At 41.9% G+C, this 20593-nt stretch overlaps 1 long non-coding RNA gene across 1 annotated transcript in view; it reads right to left on the bottom strand.

The window, feature by feature from the left end:
* The window catches only part of LOC139607232 (uncharacterized), a 144850-nt gene extending 126094 nt beyond the window's left edge, over window positions 1-18756 (bottom strand). The window contains exons 1-2 of the long non-coding RNA XR_011684811.1: window positions 18345-18756; window positions 12475-12521 (exon numbers count right to left, since the gene is read on the bottom strand). This is a non-coding gene — a long non-coding RNA (uncharacterized lncRNA). The remainder of the gene's footprint in view (window positions 1-12474; window positions 12522-18344) is intronic.
* Window positions 18757-20593: the final 1837 nt, after the last annotated feature.

A 20593-nucleotide genomic window follows, 5' to 3' on the forward strand; every position in this document is an offset into this window, starting at 1 on the left:
TACAAGTTTGTTGATTTCATTCATCATCGCGGTGTATAAGAGCGATGGAGCGGAGGGAGAGCCAGAGATGTAGAAGAAATATTAGAGCGGACAAAGAGTCCAAAGACGGGCCTTGATTGTCGTCACTTCCCGGCACATCTCTCAATTTCTACTCATCTTTCTGGCTATTTCTGCCTCATTCATTTGCTTTTTTGTCTCTTTTTTTTTTTTCCCCTCCTCTGTGTATTGGTGTGCAAAATCTCCCCTCCATGCCAGGCTCAGAGCTACTATTGCCAACCATAATAATATTGTAGGACAGGATAGACACACACACACACGCTGGGAGAGAGAAGAGCATATAAATACTTCCACATTACTGGAATAGTTAAGGAGAGAGAAATGGATGGCTGAAGACGGAGGACAGACGGGTCGAGGTGTGCCAGAGGGCAAAGTGTGGACGGATGAAAGGAAAATAAAAGAGAAAAACAGACCCAAGGCAATATACCCCTGGAGAATAAGGACGTGTTCATCACATCCTTTCATAATGAAACTTTATACATGACTAAAACCATCATATATTCAAGAACTTCCAGTATTACAAAATGTACTCGCATGATCAAACGAGCATATATTGCTTTAAAGAAAGAGACAGTTGTTTTGAATTAGTGTGAAGAAGCATCAGGCCAAGTTTCTGGATTGTTCTGCACAGAGAGTATGATGTTTGGAAAAAAAAACTGACCGTTAACCTTAGTGATATATTTAGCTCCTCATGAGCCTTTAGTGTACTGTGTAAAACTACACAGGTTATATTCAAAATCTGAGAATATCTTAACAATGTCAAGTCAAGCCAAAAATGCACTTTTGCCTGTAGTACCTTGCTTTAGAAATAAAACAACAGCAAAGAGAGAAGGCCCAACAGGGATGGAGGGATAAAAGGGAAAGAGTGAATGGAGATGCCTTTTTATTAACGTGAATAAGGAGGTCAGGGGTGGGTCAACGAAACATCATGCGTTGATGCAGGAGTTTGCTGTTCGCGTCCCATTTCCAACAAACAACTGTTGTTGTTTTTTCACAAAGACCATGATTGCTTCCCCAACCTTTAACAAGTACTTACTATTCAAGCCGAGACAACGAAGGTGCCCTAACATTGACAAAGTAGCAATTTTAACCCAAACCACCATGTTTCCTTAACCTTAACCAAGTCATTTCGGTGCCTAACCACACCTTAATCATAGCTGTGCGAGATTAGAAAACAGTTTTATTTTTATGACAGAAATTTGTGAGTGTTTTAGAGGGCACAGGGGAGCATGAAGGGGCCTGGGGTCACACCAGCTCCCAAATAAACAAGACTGACCACCATTGGTTCCCACTTATGAAATCTAAAATAGGTATAAACAGGCAACATCGAGGTTAAAATTATTTTAGGTGCAATTTATTAAGATTTCCAAACAGTCTTTCAATTCTAATTTGCTGAATCCTGATTGGAGGTTTAGAGTAGTGTATTTCCTCACATAAGGACCAGGAACAATTAAAAGCAACGTCTCCAATAATGGTCAGGGTCAACACAAACAAATAAAGCCCGGCCCCTAATACAAGCTGGGGAAAAACAAGGGTGGATAAAGCATAACGTACATTTCCACCTCTTTCATTTAATATATTCAAGGATATAATCTTCTGGATTAGTCATCTTTAGTATTTGATTCATTCATCCTGATCCACTTTGCTTTGTTGTCCTTTAATTCCGTCCAGATGTTGTTGCACACGCCCATGTCTGCAAATGTTTCACAATAAAAGCCCTGTCATGAAATGGAGGGTTTCTGTCCACTGAAACACGAGGCGGCTTTTAATTTGAAACAGTTACGAGAAGTGTTGCATTTGTGTTAACAGTTTAACGCGGCAACCTTAACGGGAGCAGATCAAAACAAGGCGTCTTATCAAAATATGACCAATTATACACATCAAACAGAGGGAATAAGAAATAAATGCCTGTTATCTTCTGTAGCTCAGGTAAAATAAAGGCCCAGGTCACTATTTGAGAAAATAAAGTTCTTAACTTCAGCTTTTCCCACCTTACTAACACATGTACCTTCCCATTACAATTATACATGTTAAGCCCTGTTAGATATTTTAATTTTAACTACACTATTCAAAATATCTACTCAGACAATAACAATCATGAACATGTCATTGTTAAATTATAGGTAAAGGCCCCCCCAATAGGGCCCCACATTCATTCTTAATCCACAACTGGGCCCCTTGTAAATTTATTTTCACACATCTCTGATGGAAAAAAATCTATTACAGCAAAAAAGAAAAAAGGTTGAATCGAAGCCGCAGATATTTCATAAAGACTTGCTGGTTTAAATGCCAACTTTGCCAATTTATAACTCGCACTTAAAGTGTGTGTAGGTGTGTATATTCACAGCGGAGGTCAATCAGTAGGGGAGCGTTTTATATCAAAGTGTGAGAGCCCAGGCTGGCTCTGCTAGGCACAATCACTCCCGTATGACCCTCTGTGTGTGTGTGTGTGTGTGTGTGTGTGTGTGTGTGTGTGTGTGTGTGTGTGGGGCAGTGCTTAAATCGTTCCAGTATGATCATAACAATGTCATCAAAAACTTAGGAGATCTGGAGCGCAGGCGAATAAGGCACAGTAAGTGTGCTGTCCGTCTGCAGGCGTACGTGCCTCTGGGCCTGTGCTTGTAATTGTGTGTGTGTGTGTGTGTGTGTGTGTGTGTGATGGATGTCTGAATGTATGTTTTTGTGTAAATTCATCTTGTCATTTATCCATGTGTGTGAGAGTGAAAGAGAAAGAGAGCGTGCACATATGAGAGCATGCATCCAAAATGAACAACTCCACTGTTTCCGAGGTCAGAGCACAAAAAAAAAAAAAAAAAAAAAGCTAAAGTCAGAATTATGGAAATTTCAGAAGCCGGAATTCCTCGGTTTGCTTCCAAACATCATTCACTCTTAGCGAGGTCAAGTCCATAAAACACACACACATGCACATAAACACACACGCACGCAGACAAAAGGGTAGTCAGTGTAACATTGGTGAACCGTGTCAGTATAAATCTGATAGTCCCAACATAATACAGCGACGGCCACAAAAATGTCAACAGTCTACTTAACCCCCTGGAACGGATGTGAGGGGGAACAGCAGAGAGAGAAAAGAAAACGGAGGGATGGATAAACATAGAGAAAGAAAGAACTGACTGCAAGGTGGCCAGAGCTAACGGAGAGCTGCAGTGAAGCGGAGCGAGAGAAAAAAGGATAGAGAGCAATTTCAGATATGAATGGACCAGAATATCCATTGTTACAGTGCATGTTCACTTTCTAGCTCTGGGTCATTTCGTAATTTGATGCATTCCCTCTACATCTGAAGATGAAGCATCTCCTGAATCATCAATAAAAAACAAGACAAATACAGGGGTTTTTTTTGTAAATGAGAAGCTAAAACTCTAGATCCATTGTGGGAGTTTAACTGAAGAGCACGTCAGCACCTCGACAATGTTTCTCTCCAACGGTATAATGATTACTACTTTCAAATTTCAAAGTATCGTTATTGTTCCTCACAGGGGAATTGATTTGCAACGAAGATATACAAAAACGCACAAACACTTACAGACATCAACAGACGATGGCGAGTGATACGTAAGAGTTCATTCATCAAGGTCAAAGTGCAAAAGTCAAGTAGGCAGTCTGTGCAAATAAGCAAGCAACAGTAAAATATTATCACTTGCAAGTAGCAGGAACTAAGGAAAACTTATGTCTCTTGGTCGTCATAATGGACACCCTAAATCGACGAGCTGGGGGTAACAGTTCAAACTGTCTGAGGAGAATGATCTCGTCACGTTCGAGAAATTAATTAATGTTTACTTCTCAGCTATGACCGTGATGTCCTGGTACTCTGGATACTGGTCACTGACCATCCAACTGAGCCTTAACTGAGCTCTACAACGATACATCTCTGACCCTGGTCGTGTTGGACGGAAAGCAGTCCATTGCTTTTGTTGGGTTGGGAACAAGTTCAAGTATCTCAGGGATCTTGTTAACGAGTGAGGGGTAGGATGATTGACAGGTGGAATGGTGCAACCTCTGCAGTAATGTGTACATTGCACTGGACTGTCATGGCGAAGAGGAAGGGGAGCCTGGAGGCCAAGGTTTCAGTTTCCCAATTGATCCAACAGCTTTCCAACCACTCCAACTGTGGAGGTTTTTCAGGCACATCCAACTGTGAGGATAGCTCAGAGTAGACCTACAACACACTGGAGGAATTTTTTTTTAATCCCATCTGGCCTGGGAACGTAGCGGGATCCCCAGCACGTGCTGGAGGAATTGCCTCAGGGAAAAAGGGAAAGCGGGCTACTTCACTTAGCCTGCCAACACCGTGACCCTGACCCAAGTGAACTGCAGGAAAAGATAAATGGATGGATTTATTACAGAGAGGCTTTTTCTCAAAGTGGGAAACCCCTACGGGTATTCATTTTCATTTTGCTGCAGTTTCAAGGATACCCATATGTTCGCCTCAGACATCATGGACAAAAGCTCCACTGACGTCATTGTCCGGCGGTAAAACAAAGCCCAGGTGTAAGGTCCCATCCACACCTCCAACATACTTGGGCCAGCGTGAAAAACCTTTGTTTAAGTTTCGCTACAATAAAACGCAGGTCGTTCAAATATGCACAAGCGTGAACTTTCGATTGATGACTTTGTGATGTACTTCTGGGCTGTAAAGTCCTTCCTGTCCGCTGTGTAGTGTCTCATGAACGTCTTTAAACCCCTGGTTCTGACACACAAACCAGATCTTCTGTAGATACACAACATGCTCACACCAGTGCTGTTTCTGGTCTGAATGCCCTGTTCCTCACTCTCCACCTTTTCTCTTTGCTTCCACCTACACCTTTTGACCTGAAACTCAACTCCTTAGCTCCACTCTCCCAATAACTTCTCACCCTGCGCCCCCCATCCCACCCACCCTCTGTCTCTCTCCGCCCTCTCCTGTAAACTAAGCGCTCCCTCCCTGCCCTCCTAACACTGAACTCACTTCTTTCCCTCTCTCCAACCCCAAATTTCTCACCATACGTCCCCCCACTGCCAGCTGTAACCCTAAACTTACCTTTAAACATGGTTAGCCTCCCCACTCTCTCTCTCCCCACGCACACACACACACACACACACACCTCGGCTCACCCTGAGCCAGCCCATTGGCCTGACCTTGCCTCCTCTGCATTTTAACTCTCCCATAACTTCACACAGAGCTGAACTTGTGCCCCGAACACCGCCTTTCTCACCCACACACACGCACAAGTGTGCACGCGCGCGCGCACGCACACACACACACACACACACACACACACACACACACACACACACACACACACACAAAATGAAGACACATAAATGCGATCTCATCTTCTTCCTTCTATCCTCTTCACCCTTTGTGTGTGTGTGTGTGTGTGTGTGTGTGTGTGTGTGTGTGTGTGTGTGTGTGTGTGTGTGTCTTCATAAAAACATCTCGTAGAGCAGCTGTTACACAACATGTTACCTAAGAATACAGACAAAGACCGTGTCTGAAATCAATCACTCCTTCACTGTGCAGAGAAATCTGTGGAAAACAGTGAGTCAGTTGGAAAAAATACCACAGAACACTCACTGTAAAGTCACGCATGAGTCGTTTGCAGAACATATGCACAGAAATCCATCATGCTGTTTTTTTTTCTTGGGAAAAAAATTTGATTAAGATGTGATCATCAATTCTTTTATTAATGATGGGAAAAGAAACATGTCACAAACAGCGGGAAACTGTGTGAACCTCGCCTCCTTGTTTGACCCTGAACACATCTTCTTCATGGATGCCACAAGAAAGGCCAATTATTACTTTTTTATTATCGATTTTTGAATAATTACGTTTTTTTATTAAATTGCACTGTTTGTTTTGGTCTGTTCTTTTATTTTTTCTTCTTTTATTATAGCTCTGTTTTTGCTGGACAAGTAATAATGGAGCGGACAAGAAAGGAGGGGAGTATTAGATGCAACAAAGGTCCCAGCTGTAATCAAACTGGGAACTACGTGGTGCTCTGGTTTGGCTCGTTTCATTGGATCTATCGACTTCTCTCAGTGAGACAGCAATCCAGAAAAACACTATGTTCATCGCACTCATTCGATCAACCAATCAATCACTTCATTTGACCCCAGTGGGGCAAGTGGGTATAAAAACATAAAAATACAGGGCACGTAAATACAACCAAGACCAAAAGATAAAGGACAGTAACAGGACAGAAACATACGTGAGTAGATAATAAGTTGAGGGTGTAAGAGTGTGTGAATCTGTCTGATGGACTCTTACAGATCAGTGTTAGTTGCTCGTTACAGTAGCTTTGTCTCCTTCAGCTCAGAAGAATCTCACAATATAGAAACTGTTTATGGTGAACAGGTTTGGGCAGACATGGTGTATAAAGGCCTGAAGTCCTCTGTCTCTGTCAAACAAGCTGTATCCAAAAAAAAAAAAAACAACCTGATGCATGTTTTGGCCTGAAGACGAACATCAGCTCACTTTCACTGTGACTCCCCCCCCCACCCTTTCTTCTTCTGTGGTCGTTGGAAGGTCATCCGCTCGTGAAACATCCGTCGGGTTTCTCTCCCAATTCACAACCGTCCGCTCTCCAGTATATTCTCACATTCTCTGCAGTTATCACATTCTCAGATGTTAGTCAAGAGGGCAAGAGGTCTTATGGATTCTGAGAATACCGAGGTGTCGTGCACACACACACACACACACACACAGCCAGCCCCTGGCCAACCCTTGTTCTTTGGTTGACCCTTGCCTCTCTCTCTTTCGTGCTCTCACCCTGTAACTTAACGCTTATTTTCACATTACATGCACGCACAGGTAGAAAAACACAACTTCTCTCCAAACTAACACACTGAAACAGACATCCAGGCAGTCTGTCTCACCTTAACAAGTCTCTCTCTTACATCTCGCACACACACACGAACACACACACACACACAAACACACACACACACACACAGCCCCAGTGTGTGCTGACCTAGGAGTAACTCAGTGAAGTCAGCCAATAAAACACAGAGGAATCGTCGGCATGTAACTTGACATTCTAGTGGTTTGTTTGGATAACCTCTCGCTGCGCGGAACCGACACACACACACACACGCGCGCACACACACGCGCACACACACATGCACACACATGCACACACACACACACACACACACACACAAGCGTGCGCGCACACACTCGCACTGCAGCACAGTATTTTACATTTTACGACTCTCCGGGTCCTGCAGGAGCCCACCGCCTCACTCGGCCCCCAGCGTTGCCCTCTCGTCCACCCCGCCACACACACACACTCTCACACACACACACACACACATACACACACACTCACATTCAGGCAACCAACCCTCTGATTTCCCAGCAATTATCTCCAAACTAAACAATCACCCAAACACTGTAACTACAGACCAGAGGCATTGTGAAAGCCGCACTTTTTTTAGCCACGTTAGCACCATCGCCCTGGGGATGGCGACGTCGGTCAGATTATGAAATATCTCAACAACTACTGGAAGCACTGAAATTTGGTAAAGACCTCTGTGGTGCCCAAAGGACAAAAAAAATTAGCATAAAAAAAAACACAGTGGCTCCAGTTTCAGGATGATTGACACGATAGGAAATATTGTATTGTAATCATTGTTATTTTAAGGGGAATTACTGGAAGGTAGAATTGAAATGATTGGACAAAATTAGAGTGCCGTTTTACAAACAAAAACACCAAATGCTTTCCAATCTCAGCTTCTCAAATGTGAATGTTTACTGCTTTTCTTTTACAGTAAAATGCAAATATTTGGGTTTTTGGAGCGAGAAAAATGAAAAGATTCCTCGGGTGCTGCTAAATTTCACCATTTTCTGACATTTTATAGGCAAAAGAATGAATGAATCCACGTGAATCCATGATGAAAATAATAGTTGCAGTAGTTTTGAGAAGGAGGCGCCAGTTTTTAGTTCAACTGCTCACAACCTGTGATGAGGACACACATTAAAACATCACTACTTGCACATGATTCGCTGTTTTTAATGCCTTTTATCACTACAGCACTTTCTTTTAAAATATTTTCATTTCATTTATTCAAATTTGTTTTTCTGTCTTTAATGTATTTCCATGCTTCTGTAAAGCACATTGAATTGCCTTGTGTCTGAATGGTGCTATAGAAATAAACTTTTCTTTAAATTACAAGCAGGATTATCATAAATATTTAACTGGGACTCCAGACCTGCTCCTGGTGTCTTTGACAATAAAAAACCTGGTTTCATTATTTAAATCTGACTTTATTTCTTAAATTCTTGAATTTCAAAGTAAAAGTCATGTGTTTAGCTTCTGCTGCCGAGTTCTGATGTGGTTTAGAGAATTTTAATGCACTATGTGATTTACATTTAGGTTGCTGGTTAGCAATGAACGGCTGTCAAAGCTTCATTCATCTCTTTTATACGTCATTACATGTTCACATTTCCCTAAATATTCCTCCTTAATTGCTGCGTGTTCGTGCACATGTGTTTGTGTGGTTGCATTGCTTTAGTTTATACAACTTCAAAAGGCCAATTTTTTTTTTCCCATACATGTGCACATACTATTTTGTTTGCCTGTGTTTCCCTGCCTGTGTGTGTGTGTTCATGTGTGTGTGTGTGTGTGTGTGTGTGTGTGTGTGTGTGTGTGTGTGTGTGTGTGTGTGTGTGTGTGTGTGAACTCCTGTACCCCCGCTGTGTGTACCAGCTCTGTATTTATGAGTCTCTCTGGACTCCCACTGAAAGCCAAATCTTCTTTAACTTTTACCTCAACATGACCCTCAGCTAAGTCTGTGTGAGAGTGTATGTGTGTGTGTGTGTGTGTGTGTGTGTGTGTGAACATTGTGCCAACAGTGTCATCATTACCTCACCCTGACCTCTGAGTGTGTGAGAACAGAATCGTTTTCACCTCTTTACCTCACCAACTCTGAACTCCCTGGAGAACTCACTTTCTTTACAATATCTGAGTGTGTGTGTGTGTGTGTGTGTGTGTGTGTGTGTGTGTGTACTTTTATGTAAGGACGGCAGATCAGGATTACCTTTACCTCTCACCTAATCCTGACCTTGACCTCTCGACAAAAACTCGCTTTCACAGTATAAAACATTGTAACGGCGGCGTTTTTCACCCTGTGCTTCAAAGGAACACACCGAGGTTCTTGGAGAAACTAGCACATTAGTCATTTTCCCTGTTAAGATATGAGAACATGGACACCAAAATCATCCATGTGCGCCTCATAGATCATCCACTGCACCTCAGCGGACACGAGGACTCCTCTAAATTTCGGGCCATGACTGTCATTTTTAGGTCCCCCAAGTTCCATGACCCCAGATTGAGTGTGAAAATTGTCTAAATCTGATACTTTGGGGTAAATAAATCTGTCTTATAGATTTGTATCTATCTCATAGATTTAAAGCGCCCCTGTTTAACTTTTGTACCAGTGGCCCTGCTACAAGCTCCAGTTAGGGGATAACAGTAGATGTTAAAACACACAGGTATGGTCGTAAAGTCAGAAACTGACTCTGGATCAGCGTATCTGTCTACTGGTCATACCAGACCAGGAGAGGCTGCAACTACAAAACACAGGATTGTGTCAACCTGAGCAACAATTTGTTTCATTGCTTATGAATTCAACTTTCTTTTTGTGGCCACTGTGGTGCAATGATAAGAGTTAAATCATAGCTTTAGTGCACGTGAAGAAAAAGTCTGGGAACTGACTCACAACTGAAGAGATGATAAAAAAAACTGAATATAATATCAATAATAGCAGACCCTGCGCTGAGGACCATCTGAGAACCTGAATAACACCTGTACTTGAATGAACAACATGCATTAAACCCTAAAATTCATGATTTCTCTGAAATAACATCAGTTAAATTTATTATTATTTCTTATTTATAAGGAGCACAAGAAAGTCCTATGCAGAAAGTTGTATATGTGTTTAACAATGTTGCAAACATTAAAAAAAATATTCAAAAACAGCAGGATAAATCATTATTAAAACTTTTTACATAACTGCCATATTGCTGTATATTTCTACAGTATGTTAAAGCACCAAAGTTATTATCTAGATTCAGGTGGAGCTGAGGTGAAATCTATCCCTGACCTATAAATCCATTCCTGTGAATTATCAGATGTTTGTAATATTCACAGGACTGTTCACTTTTCCATCACGGCTTAGGAAACATTTAGACTGTTTCAAAGTCAGACAAGTTAAAGTCTGACTGTTAGAGGCCTCACCTGAGCTGCTAGGCTCAGAACGTCTCAAAACACTAACACCTGTGAGGACAGAAGAGCAACGCACGCCAGGCGACGTCTTCTGAAATAGTGTTTCAGGAATAAAGAGCTTCTCCTTTTCTCTCAGAGGGTAAAATATCCTGCTCAGCCTTGACTGGGGCTCCTTTGGTGCTGTGGTTAATGTTACTGTCTCCACCCTGCTCCTCCACTGGCTTCAGCTGGAGTTTAATAACGGACAGTCTGACCACAGAGATTTCACAGATATCCCAGCGTTGTCAACTGTTACCTTCACGTGTGTGTGCGTGTCTGTGTGTGTGTGTGTGTGTTATATTTTATTTGGCCTTTTTGTCTCTGCGGTTTCTAACGACTGCACATACGCCAGTTTTTCTGCACATCGCAAAAGGCACACAGTATATGCTAATGCCTCTACGCCCTCATGTGCATATATAGGTGTGTGTGTGTGTGTGTGTGTGTGTGTGTGTGTGTGTGTAACGTCTCTATAACATCTCTAATACACTGTGACCATGGATGCTCCACAGATCAGCGCTTGGTGTCATCATCTCTCTCTGGTGGTAAAAAGCAGACGATGCTTCGCACATGATGAGAACACTTAAGCCCTTAAACACATCTCCTTTTGGCAGGACTTCTGCTCCTGGAATGTGGAGCACTTTAATGTGACTGAGAATTAGTTTCCTGTGGATTCATCTGGTTCAGGATGCGTTTCATCGAAGGGTCGAATGGCAGCTCGGAGCGAGTGAGTTTGCCGTCCAAGGACACACTGATGGAGGGAAGAGTCAGTTGAGGGGCGGGGGCTTCCTGAGCTGACAGCTAGAATTACCTCATCAGGCTCAGATCCAGAGTCATATAAAATATGAACCATTTCTGTGAAATTCTGTCATAATTGCTGTGTGAAGTCTTGAGTTACGGCTAAAAAGTGTTTTGTGCATCACTGTGAACTTGACCTTTGACCTTTCACCATCAAAGTTCCTTGAAGGCGTTACTCTATTCTCATGTCTACGAGAATGGAATGTAAGGATGGCCACACAATCCGAAAACAATATGAAACAAATCAGACAGGTACTGATGGCATCCTGTCCTGTCATTACTTCAGCCTAAACAAACCCTCACTCATCAAATATCGAACATCTGCTGTGTGATTTCACATCAATCAGGGCCTTGTTTTCCTTGAAGGTTCGTTTTAATTCAGAAAAGTTTGTGGAAGACGTCTGAATTTAACACACCGATGCAAAGTGCAAAGTGAACAGACGCTAAAACTGAACTTCAACATGTTTAGGAACTAAAATTGTTCAGACTGAGGTTAATTGATTCATCAATGTGCTGCAGAACGATGCTGAAAGAGGAAGGACTCTAACGTCTCGGCCGCTCTGCCCCTCAATGTGGTGTCCAGCTGAAATTAAAACACCCCGCACTGACCGTTCTCTCACCTCGCAGTAACAACTGTTATAGTTCCTCAACTGGCAAAACCCACAGCTCACATTTCTAGAGAAGGCATCTGAGAAATTTCACCACCTGTGTTTCCTTAAGTGGTGATGTGTTGGCGAGGTGAGGCGGCTTTTCAGACCGTGATATGAAAGCTCTCCACTGAACCTGGTACAAACACACCGGCTGGCAGCTGTGTGTGTGTGTGTGTGTGTGTGTGTGTGTGTGTGTGTGTGTGTGTGTGTGTGTATGAATATGTAGACTCGTTTTTATCAGCAGCAGTGTTTTACAAGCACATGGACATGATCACCGATAGGTAAATAAAAAGAGGAATTGCTCTATAAACACCAACAGGAATGTGTGTATGCTCACGTGTTTGTGTGTGTGTGTGCAACAACGCCATAAAGCGATGGAGGAATGTGCTTTCGCTCTTTAATGAGGTTCATCAAAACAGAGAGGCGTCAAGAAACGAGCCTCTTCACACGCAAGGCAAAGACAAGAGAGAGGATAGATACATAGATAGAGCCCCCTCAATGTGGCATTGTTGTCATAGAGACAATGCACAAACTTATCGTGATGTCATCTTCAACACGACACACGTAAACAATGGAGGATGTCAGTGGGAAACCAAACAGAAACATCTGCACCTCCTCAGCTGACCACGGTTTGGTTTTGTGGGTTGCAGTGGAAACAGGCTGTGAGCAGTGCAGCTTTAAACATAAGCAAAAAAAAAAACACTGACCTGTGTCCTTCAACATGAAGAAGTCTTCACCTGCAGGGAATCCAAACCTGAAATAAGAGAATGAAAGAAATATAATGTAGATTTGTTTGTGTCGCTTAAGTGATAAAAGTCAAGCAAACACATTAAAGGTCCCATATAGTCTAAAGGTAGATGTCCATGTGTTTGTGATTATAAAGCAGGTCTAGGTTCTATATTAATACGGTGAAAGTATCAAAGCCTCAGTCCACAGAGAAATGCACACAGCCTGTATTCAGAAACTGAGCCTTAAAACCAGCCGTCAGGACTTGTGGAACTTTGTGATGTCACAACAAAGCAGTCACTGGCTCCATAAATATCTTACATGGTTGTGATCATGTTGATTCTGCATTCACAAATTTCTTTTCAAGATTTTCCCATTTTTCTTCCTATCTGTCAAAGATGTAAAAATGTAAACACGGACATTTGGAGCATTGCTTGGTTTTATCTCAATCTGCACAGAAGAAAAAAAACTGATCTGATAGTGATGAGTGGAACAAACAAAACTTTTTTCCTTGTTAATATACCCATTTCTGGTCAGCTCAGACCAAAAGCACCAACAGCTAAAAATCCAAAGACTGAAAACAAAGCCTGACGATGAGCAGAAACCTCTGACAAAGTTAGCACAAATTTTAAAAAAAATCTTTCATTGCACTGGGATGGAAGCAAGTAGTAAAAAAAAAAAAAAAAAAAAAAACTACAAGAAGCAGACATTAAGGAAAGAAAAAAAACAGACGAAGAGAAGAAAAACTGAGGTTAATGGCGAGTGCGGTCAGAAACACAGATGGTAGGAAGAGAAAACAACACGATTTACATGAACAGAAGAAGAAAAATAAGATTAAGGAGAAAAAAGAGATTTAGTGATGGAGGTAAAACTGAGGTTTTCTTTCCAAATCCGAAAAGTTTCTTCTTCTTGATTCCCCGTGATGATGGTAAATCTTATATTCCACATTATACCCTACTGCCTGAGGTGTGTGTGTGTGTGTGTGTGTGTGTGTGTGTGTGTGTGTGTGTGTATAGTCTATATAAATCTACTACATGTTTTCTTTTGCTGTGCTCGAGTGGAATATTTTTCTAATGAGCGTTTTATTTCTGACTCCGACCATCACATGAGCGAACACACACACACATGTATACACACCATAAGAGACAAGCATATGGAAATGAAATCAGAGGGCTTGCAGAGGCCAAGGGACACACACACACACACACACACACACACACACACACATTCATGTACAGAGCACATATACTATATATAAGATACTTATATCAACAGTGCATTTGCAACACATACAGTTGTTTTTACATAAAACTAAATTCATGCACGATGATGACACACTCGTACACACAAAAGGCCGTTCAGTATGTTCTCTGTCCCCGCCCACCTTGGAAACAACCAAAAACACACATGCCCTGGCAGACCAAAATATGGAGGTCGTCAAAACAAAATTGCCAAAAACAGCACAAGCATCAGCATGTGTCACCTCTCACACCTCCTCTAAGTGACTTCAGGCATGTTTGCGTTTTGTACATGTACACAAGACTTCATAACCAACCAAACCAAAACATGCATATTTCTGCTCACGTGTAAGAGTGTGTGTTACCAAAAAAGAAAAGGAAAAACACACCATCAGTGCCACAACCAAAACATCCAGGTTTCATAACAGTTCCAGGAAGACAACAAGGGTTGTGACCTCTATCGCCTCCCTCCCTATCTCTCGCCTGTGTGTGTGTGTGTGTGTCACCAGATATTATCTTGTCTCTTTTATCGCTCCGGTTTCATTGTGAACGGCTGCAGATTCACCTGCCAGACAACATGCTCATTCAGCCTCCGCAACCTTTTGGCCCTCACTTCACCCAGAACTACAGAAGATGAAAAAGAAGAAGAAAAAAAAAAGATTTAATGTGAACGCGATGCTTTTTAAACAAAAAAACAAAAAAAAAACAGACGTCCCTCGCTCAGGCTGCAAACTTCAAAAGCGCTGGAGTAGTTCATCTGGCAAATGATGGCCTGCTTTATCCAAAACAACTTACAGGACCATGAGGGCAGGCATGTTTAGCACAGGTGGCAACAGAAGTGATACAACCCTCAACTATGGTGGCCCTGAGATGCAAAAACATCACAGGAGACAAATTTTAAAATGAAAAAATATCAGACACCTCATTGATGACAACAACTAAACATCCACCCCTTCACTCCAAAGTTAGAAAAGCCAGAAATTCACCTTGAAAATAAGAGCAACAAATGTGCTTTCTTGCACAGAGATGAGAAGACTGACGCCACTCTCACATCTGTGAGTTAATTATAAAGCTGGACGTAGCAGGCGATTAGCTTAGCTTAGCATTAAGACGGGAATCAGGGGGACACTGGTGGTAATTTGGTGTTTGGACAGAACCAGGATAACCGTTTCCCCTGCTTCCTGTCTTGATGCTAAGCTAAGCTCATCACCTGCTAGTTGTAGCTTATAATAATTATAGGTTATTTATATATCGCTTATCAAAATCAGAGACTGGAATGTGCTTCTGGAGGATAAAGTAGCAAAATAAGCAACACATGCAGACAAATTATAAAAAAATGAAAACAACAAATCATTAAAAATAATAGTACAAATATAAGTATATAACTGCCAGGCATCTGATTCAGGCTCTCGCTCTTCAAAGTTTTTCTAAAATTGTCATGAGATCATTTTCAGGTCATTGAGGCACGACAGAAACACATTTCAGTCTGTGACCTGTTACGTCTGTTGTGGGCTCCTCCACCAGTTGTTATGCATCAGGGTGCCCATCAAAAAAGCCTGCAGATCCACCAAGAAAACAATACGGCCGTTAGAATTTCAACACTGCTTTGTGTTCCTCACTGATTTCATCTGTTTGTTTGCTGCAGATTTCTCCAGCTGATATGAGTGGGCACAGTCTGTTTTATACACAATAAACATCTTTTTATTTAGTCTACCAGCTTGTTGTTGCCGAGAGATGCTTTGTTAGTGGGAGGCTTCGGTAAGAAGTCATCATCAGTGCTGGAAGTTTATTTTAGGTTGTGTGTTTGTGTGTGTTTTCTGATCTGGGTCAGATCAGTATGGCGTTCTCTGCAGGTAACCTGAGATAATGTGTTTAACATGTAAACAGATTGTTATAGTTCCTCAACAGTAAGAATAATACTTTGGATTAATAAACTGGCAGAACTCTTACAAACAACGTTTCCTGAAACGCGATGAAGGCTTTACTGTACCCTGGGGAGCAATACACGCAGTGATCCTCGTGTTAGGCTGGATTATTGTTTTTACACCTTTGGGCATCAAGTTTTCAGTTACCAGCTTCATAGCTGAGGTCTGGGGACGCGCCAACGTTGCTGCAAAAGCAAATCGACAGGAACATGAAGCCAAATAAGACGGCAGAGGAGGCAACAACGTCCTGCTCATTGTAAACGTCCATTAGATTTCACTGACTGACTCCCAGGTTCAGCTTTCTCATACTGCACTAACTGTAAATGGGACCCACACAGGTACACCAGGCTCCAAATAACACAGAATTGTCTCAGGTGGGGTCTCATTGTATTATCATGAGTCTCTCTGTGTTAAAATGTCTAATATCCAAGAGGCTCTGAGCCTCTCTTCTGATTGGCTGACTGTTTTCTGAGTGATCAAATAAAAATATAGCAGATTTCAGGTAAACACTCAGAGAAACTAAATCCAGCAAGATAGGATGGTGGGTCCAGGTGGCTTGGGGAATGGCTGAGAGCGGTGACTGCTTTGTTGTGACATCACAAAGTTCCAGAAGTCCTGACGGCTGGTTTTAAGGCTCAGTTTCTGAATACAGGCTGTGTGCATTTCTCTGTGGACTGAGGCTTTGATACTTTCACAGTATTAATATAGAACCTAGACCTGCTTTATAATCACAAACACATGGACATCTCAATTTATAAAACATGGGACCTTTAATTCATGCAAGATTGCTGCAGCTCTGTTAAGAAGCAGCACCAAAATTTTGAACTTGAGAAGACTTTCACCTCTAACATCGTCACTCAGAATACGAGATCTACCACAACCATTTTGCACTGGTTGTTTGGCTTCCATGATTAAAACAGGGCCCTGTATGGTTCAACAAGAAGTTTGTTTCAACCTGTCCGCTCATGTTCCTGCTCTGTTGCAGCATCTGACTAAAATATAACCAAAAAGCAATTATGGCCAGAGCTACAAAAATCCACCAGGTCATTGTTTAAAAAAATCCTTTTAAAAAACCACACGGATGCTTCTTTTTTCATCATGAAGCCTATTGTCTACCAATCTTTGCTGAAGATAGGTTTCAGATAGCAGCCTCAGTCGCGGCGGCGCCTCAAATAAGATGGCCGACATGACAATATCTCGGCGATCTGACCTTCACTGGCAGGAGTTCATGAACTGGAGGGAGAATACATCTTATCAGCCGCTGTGTGGCTTCCTGTCCCCGCTCGCTCAGATAATCGCTCACATAACATTTTCAGGTGTAGTTACTTCTCTGCCTGATGAAATTTTGTTGAATCAAATCCAAACTGTCAGAAAAATTTTGGCCCGCCAACCTTCAGTGTTTTATTGCTCAGTTATTTTATTTTCCTTTCTATATTAATCCCATATATTTTCCACCTTTAATATATTCTGCACGCCGTTTTCATCTTCATTCTGACACCTCGGAGTATCAGTCTTACACACCAACCCGCATGTGAACTCTCCGCTGGCAGTAGAATGACTCAGGTGTTTTTCCATATATGGGTGTGTGTGTGCGTGCGTGTGTGAGCATGTACAGTAAATGTGTGTGTGTGTGTGTGCGACGATGCAGTCCTGTTTGTTTGTAAGGGGACTGTTGGAATGTGTGTGTGTGTATATATATTCATGTGTGTGTATGCGTGAGAGAGAGTCAGGTGTCAAGTTTACCCTCCGATCAACCCAACCTGGGATTGATCTAGTCTCAGCAGGGGAAGCCAATACTGCTCCTCTATGTGTGTGTGTGTGTGTGTGTGTGTGTGTGTGTGTGTGTCTAACCCAGGGATGACTCACAAACCATCTGGAGTCCAGATGCAGGTTAGAAAACTACTCTCCCTCTCCTCTCTCCAGTTGCTGTTAGTTCCCTTAGTTAACCCGTGAACTTTGACCTCTGTACTGTGGCATGGGTGTGTGTGTCTGTGTGTGTGTGTCTTCCTGGCTGAGTAAACGGGTGAGGTTGTGACCTCTCTCAGAGGTCGCGAACTTTCCCTCAGTGACCTCCGGAGTTCAAGTTCACTAATTGGCCCTGATCCCACTCAAACAGCCTCCATCTCTCTCCACCTCCCTCAGCTCTCAGCTCCACCCCCCTGCCACCTCATAGGGAGATTAACTCTGGGAAAGTTGACCCTGAAATGTGTCACAGGCCTGTTTCTCTGCTTCAACCTCAACATTTTCAACGTTTTCTACATTTTCAGTGTTAAATAAATTTACTCAGTTAAGGTTTGGACATCTAAATGACTAAATGCAATGCAAAGGGTAAAAAAAAATATTAATGCCATGTATGTGAGTGGGCAAGAAGCTGTTGTGGTTACTCATGTTTAAACTGCACCTGTGGTCAGATGTGTGTAAAACACACATAAAATAGTTACAGATATCATAAGTATCAGTGCACTTGAAACTAAACCCCTTGTATAGCAGTGGTCTGTTCGGCTTTTTCTAACTAACAACATGGCAATCAGTTCGAGCTAAATTAGCTGTGACAATAATTAAGTTAAATTAAAACCACTTGCTACCAGAGCTTGGCATGACAAATCTTACTCTTTCTCGGGATCATTACTCACTCAAATATCAGCACACACACATTATACACACTATTTTAGACTCGGCATGACTTACACTTTCCGAGAATGGTGTTATCTTCGATGTCCATCGTCAATAAATATCCATAAATCCAGAGAGAAGTGATGGAAAAAAAAGACGCTCCTTATGAAACCAGAACTTGCCTGAGACGTCATCACGTTTTTACGTTTTTTTCAGTATTAAAGTAATCCGGTGATAGTTGTCGATATGTCAATGTACTTATTTCAAATAGGAACCGCTAATGGCTAATTCGGCATATTTTTAATGATGATAACCTGCCAAACTGTCAACAAATATAGGCATAATAAACGGGGCTCAAGTTGTAGGACCTGGCTGGCTAACTTCTTCTTCTTCTTCTTCTTCTTCTTCTTCTTCTTCTTCGGGGCACATTTGAACGCATCACTGGCGCAATAACGTAATTGTGGCTAGCTAAATGAATTCATAGCAACTTTATACTTCCTGCTTGCACCCGCCATTAAGCTTTATGGGAGCTGTAGTTCCAAAACTTAAAAGATAAAAAAAAACAATAACAGATGTCACAAAATCCATTTATATCAATTTATCAACTTTTTATGTTGCACTATAAATATTTTTGACAAGCAACAGTCAATATTGTGATACAATAAAGTTTATAGATGACAGAAATAGCTACTCATATGGATAATTTTGAAATAAATGTTAAAAAAGACCAATTGTGGAGCTGCACTTAGTGGGCACCTATAGTATAAATAAAGGTTTAAAACTTGCCTGTACGCTCCTAAAGCATGGGGGAGGGGAGATCTGAATTTAAGAAACAGCTTGTCTCTTTGAGTCCTTACGACTAACTTAAATGCTTCAAATATTTGATGTTGGTTTTCTCTGTTTCCTCCTGTTGTCAATCCCAGCTCATTTTGGGTTGCGAGAGCGAAAAAAGAGTAAGATAATTATGAGATAATTGGATCTCTCTGACTGCTTTTGGGAGACACGTTGTGGAAACATAATGAGGATAATGTCTTAAGTGCCACCACAATGTTTCCGCAACGTAAGAACAAAGACAGTCTTCCACAGTGGTAACACACAGGCCGCTGCAGGCCATTCTTTGGAAATGAAACACGTGTTTATTTGCTGTCAAATATTTCTCCAACAACACCAACCCCAAGTCTTACCAGTAAATCATCAAAATAGATGTGTGTGTGTATACGTGTGCTCTGCCTCTACCAGTAAACCAGTTGAACATCAATGTTACAAGACAACAGAGCTGGAATTCTGTTTATTGTTCAGCCAAATGTTCTGATTTCGCCCCCGGAGACGTTGATTTTGTACACAGGCTGGGCGGCGTATACACAGTTACATTTGAACAGGATTTTTGGATTGTTATTGTGTGAGGCTGCTTTGATTATTTGTATGTGTCAGCACTTAATAGTAAGGAAAGTTGAAAGTTGATCGGCCAATAAGGCTCGACCTGATCTGTGTTTCTTGGTGTCCTGTCATACTCCACCCGCCCACCAGATGTCCCCGGACTTTCTTCCTGTTCCCAAATCCACCTGTTCACCTGCTTTCCATTTCTTTTAACTGGAATTTCCCGCCTACCTACACGCCTGTTGCTCATTTCCCTCATCTGCTCCCCAGTATTTATATCAGCTCCTTTTCCCTCAGTCGTTTGCTAGATCGTTTGCCAACATCTGTCTGTGTGTGTTTCCCTCCCTTCCCTCCCCTTCCTGCTACCTGTATATAGTTACCTGTTGTCTTTACCTGCCTGCTTATCTATCCGTCTGTCTGGAAGTCTGGTTTTCATAACTTACTCTGTTAAAGTTCCCTCATTGCATCAGCCTGTCTGAGCTCTCCCCACCAGCTGTGACACAATCAGCAGTATCTAATGACTAATTAGTTAATTTGCAAATTAGACCAGCAGGGAAGGTAAGAATGAAGCAGTGAATAAATAAATATCCTCCCTAACGGTAACAGTAGAGGTAAAAAAAACAACTAACGATCTAAACTTCTGTCTTTTGTTGAAAACCACTTTCCTCTGATAGTCCAAACAGGTAAAAAAAAAACATCACCATGCCTAAGTGACCCACAGGGTGCTTTTATTTTGAAGGAGGATCAGAGGGCGGGAACGCAGCAGCTGGATCATATTCATCAGTATGCATGGACTCTGTATATTTGTGCATAGTGAGAAAAACCAAACAGAAGCTGAGCTGAAACAAACCACAGTGCGACCACAAACTGCAGCCAGGCTCTGGTTTAGTAAGAGATAGTTACCTGCTGTTTGGAGGATGTTTGTCCCTCTGGAAACTGCACAGGAA

Source organism: Trachinotus anak, unplaced genomic scaffold, assembly GCF_046630095.1.
Source record: "Trachinotus anak isolate AG129_WGS33_773 ecotype Australia unplaced genomic scaffold, CSIRO_AGI_Tana_v1 ptg000023l, whole genome shotgun sequence".
In the NCBI taxonomy this organism is placed as follows: Eukaryota; Metazoa; Chordata; class Actinopteri; order Carangiformes; family Carangidae; genus Trachinotus; species Trachinotus anak.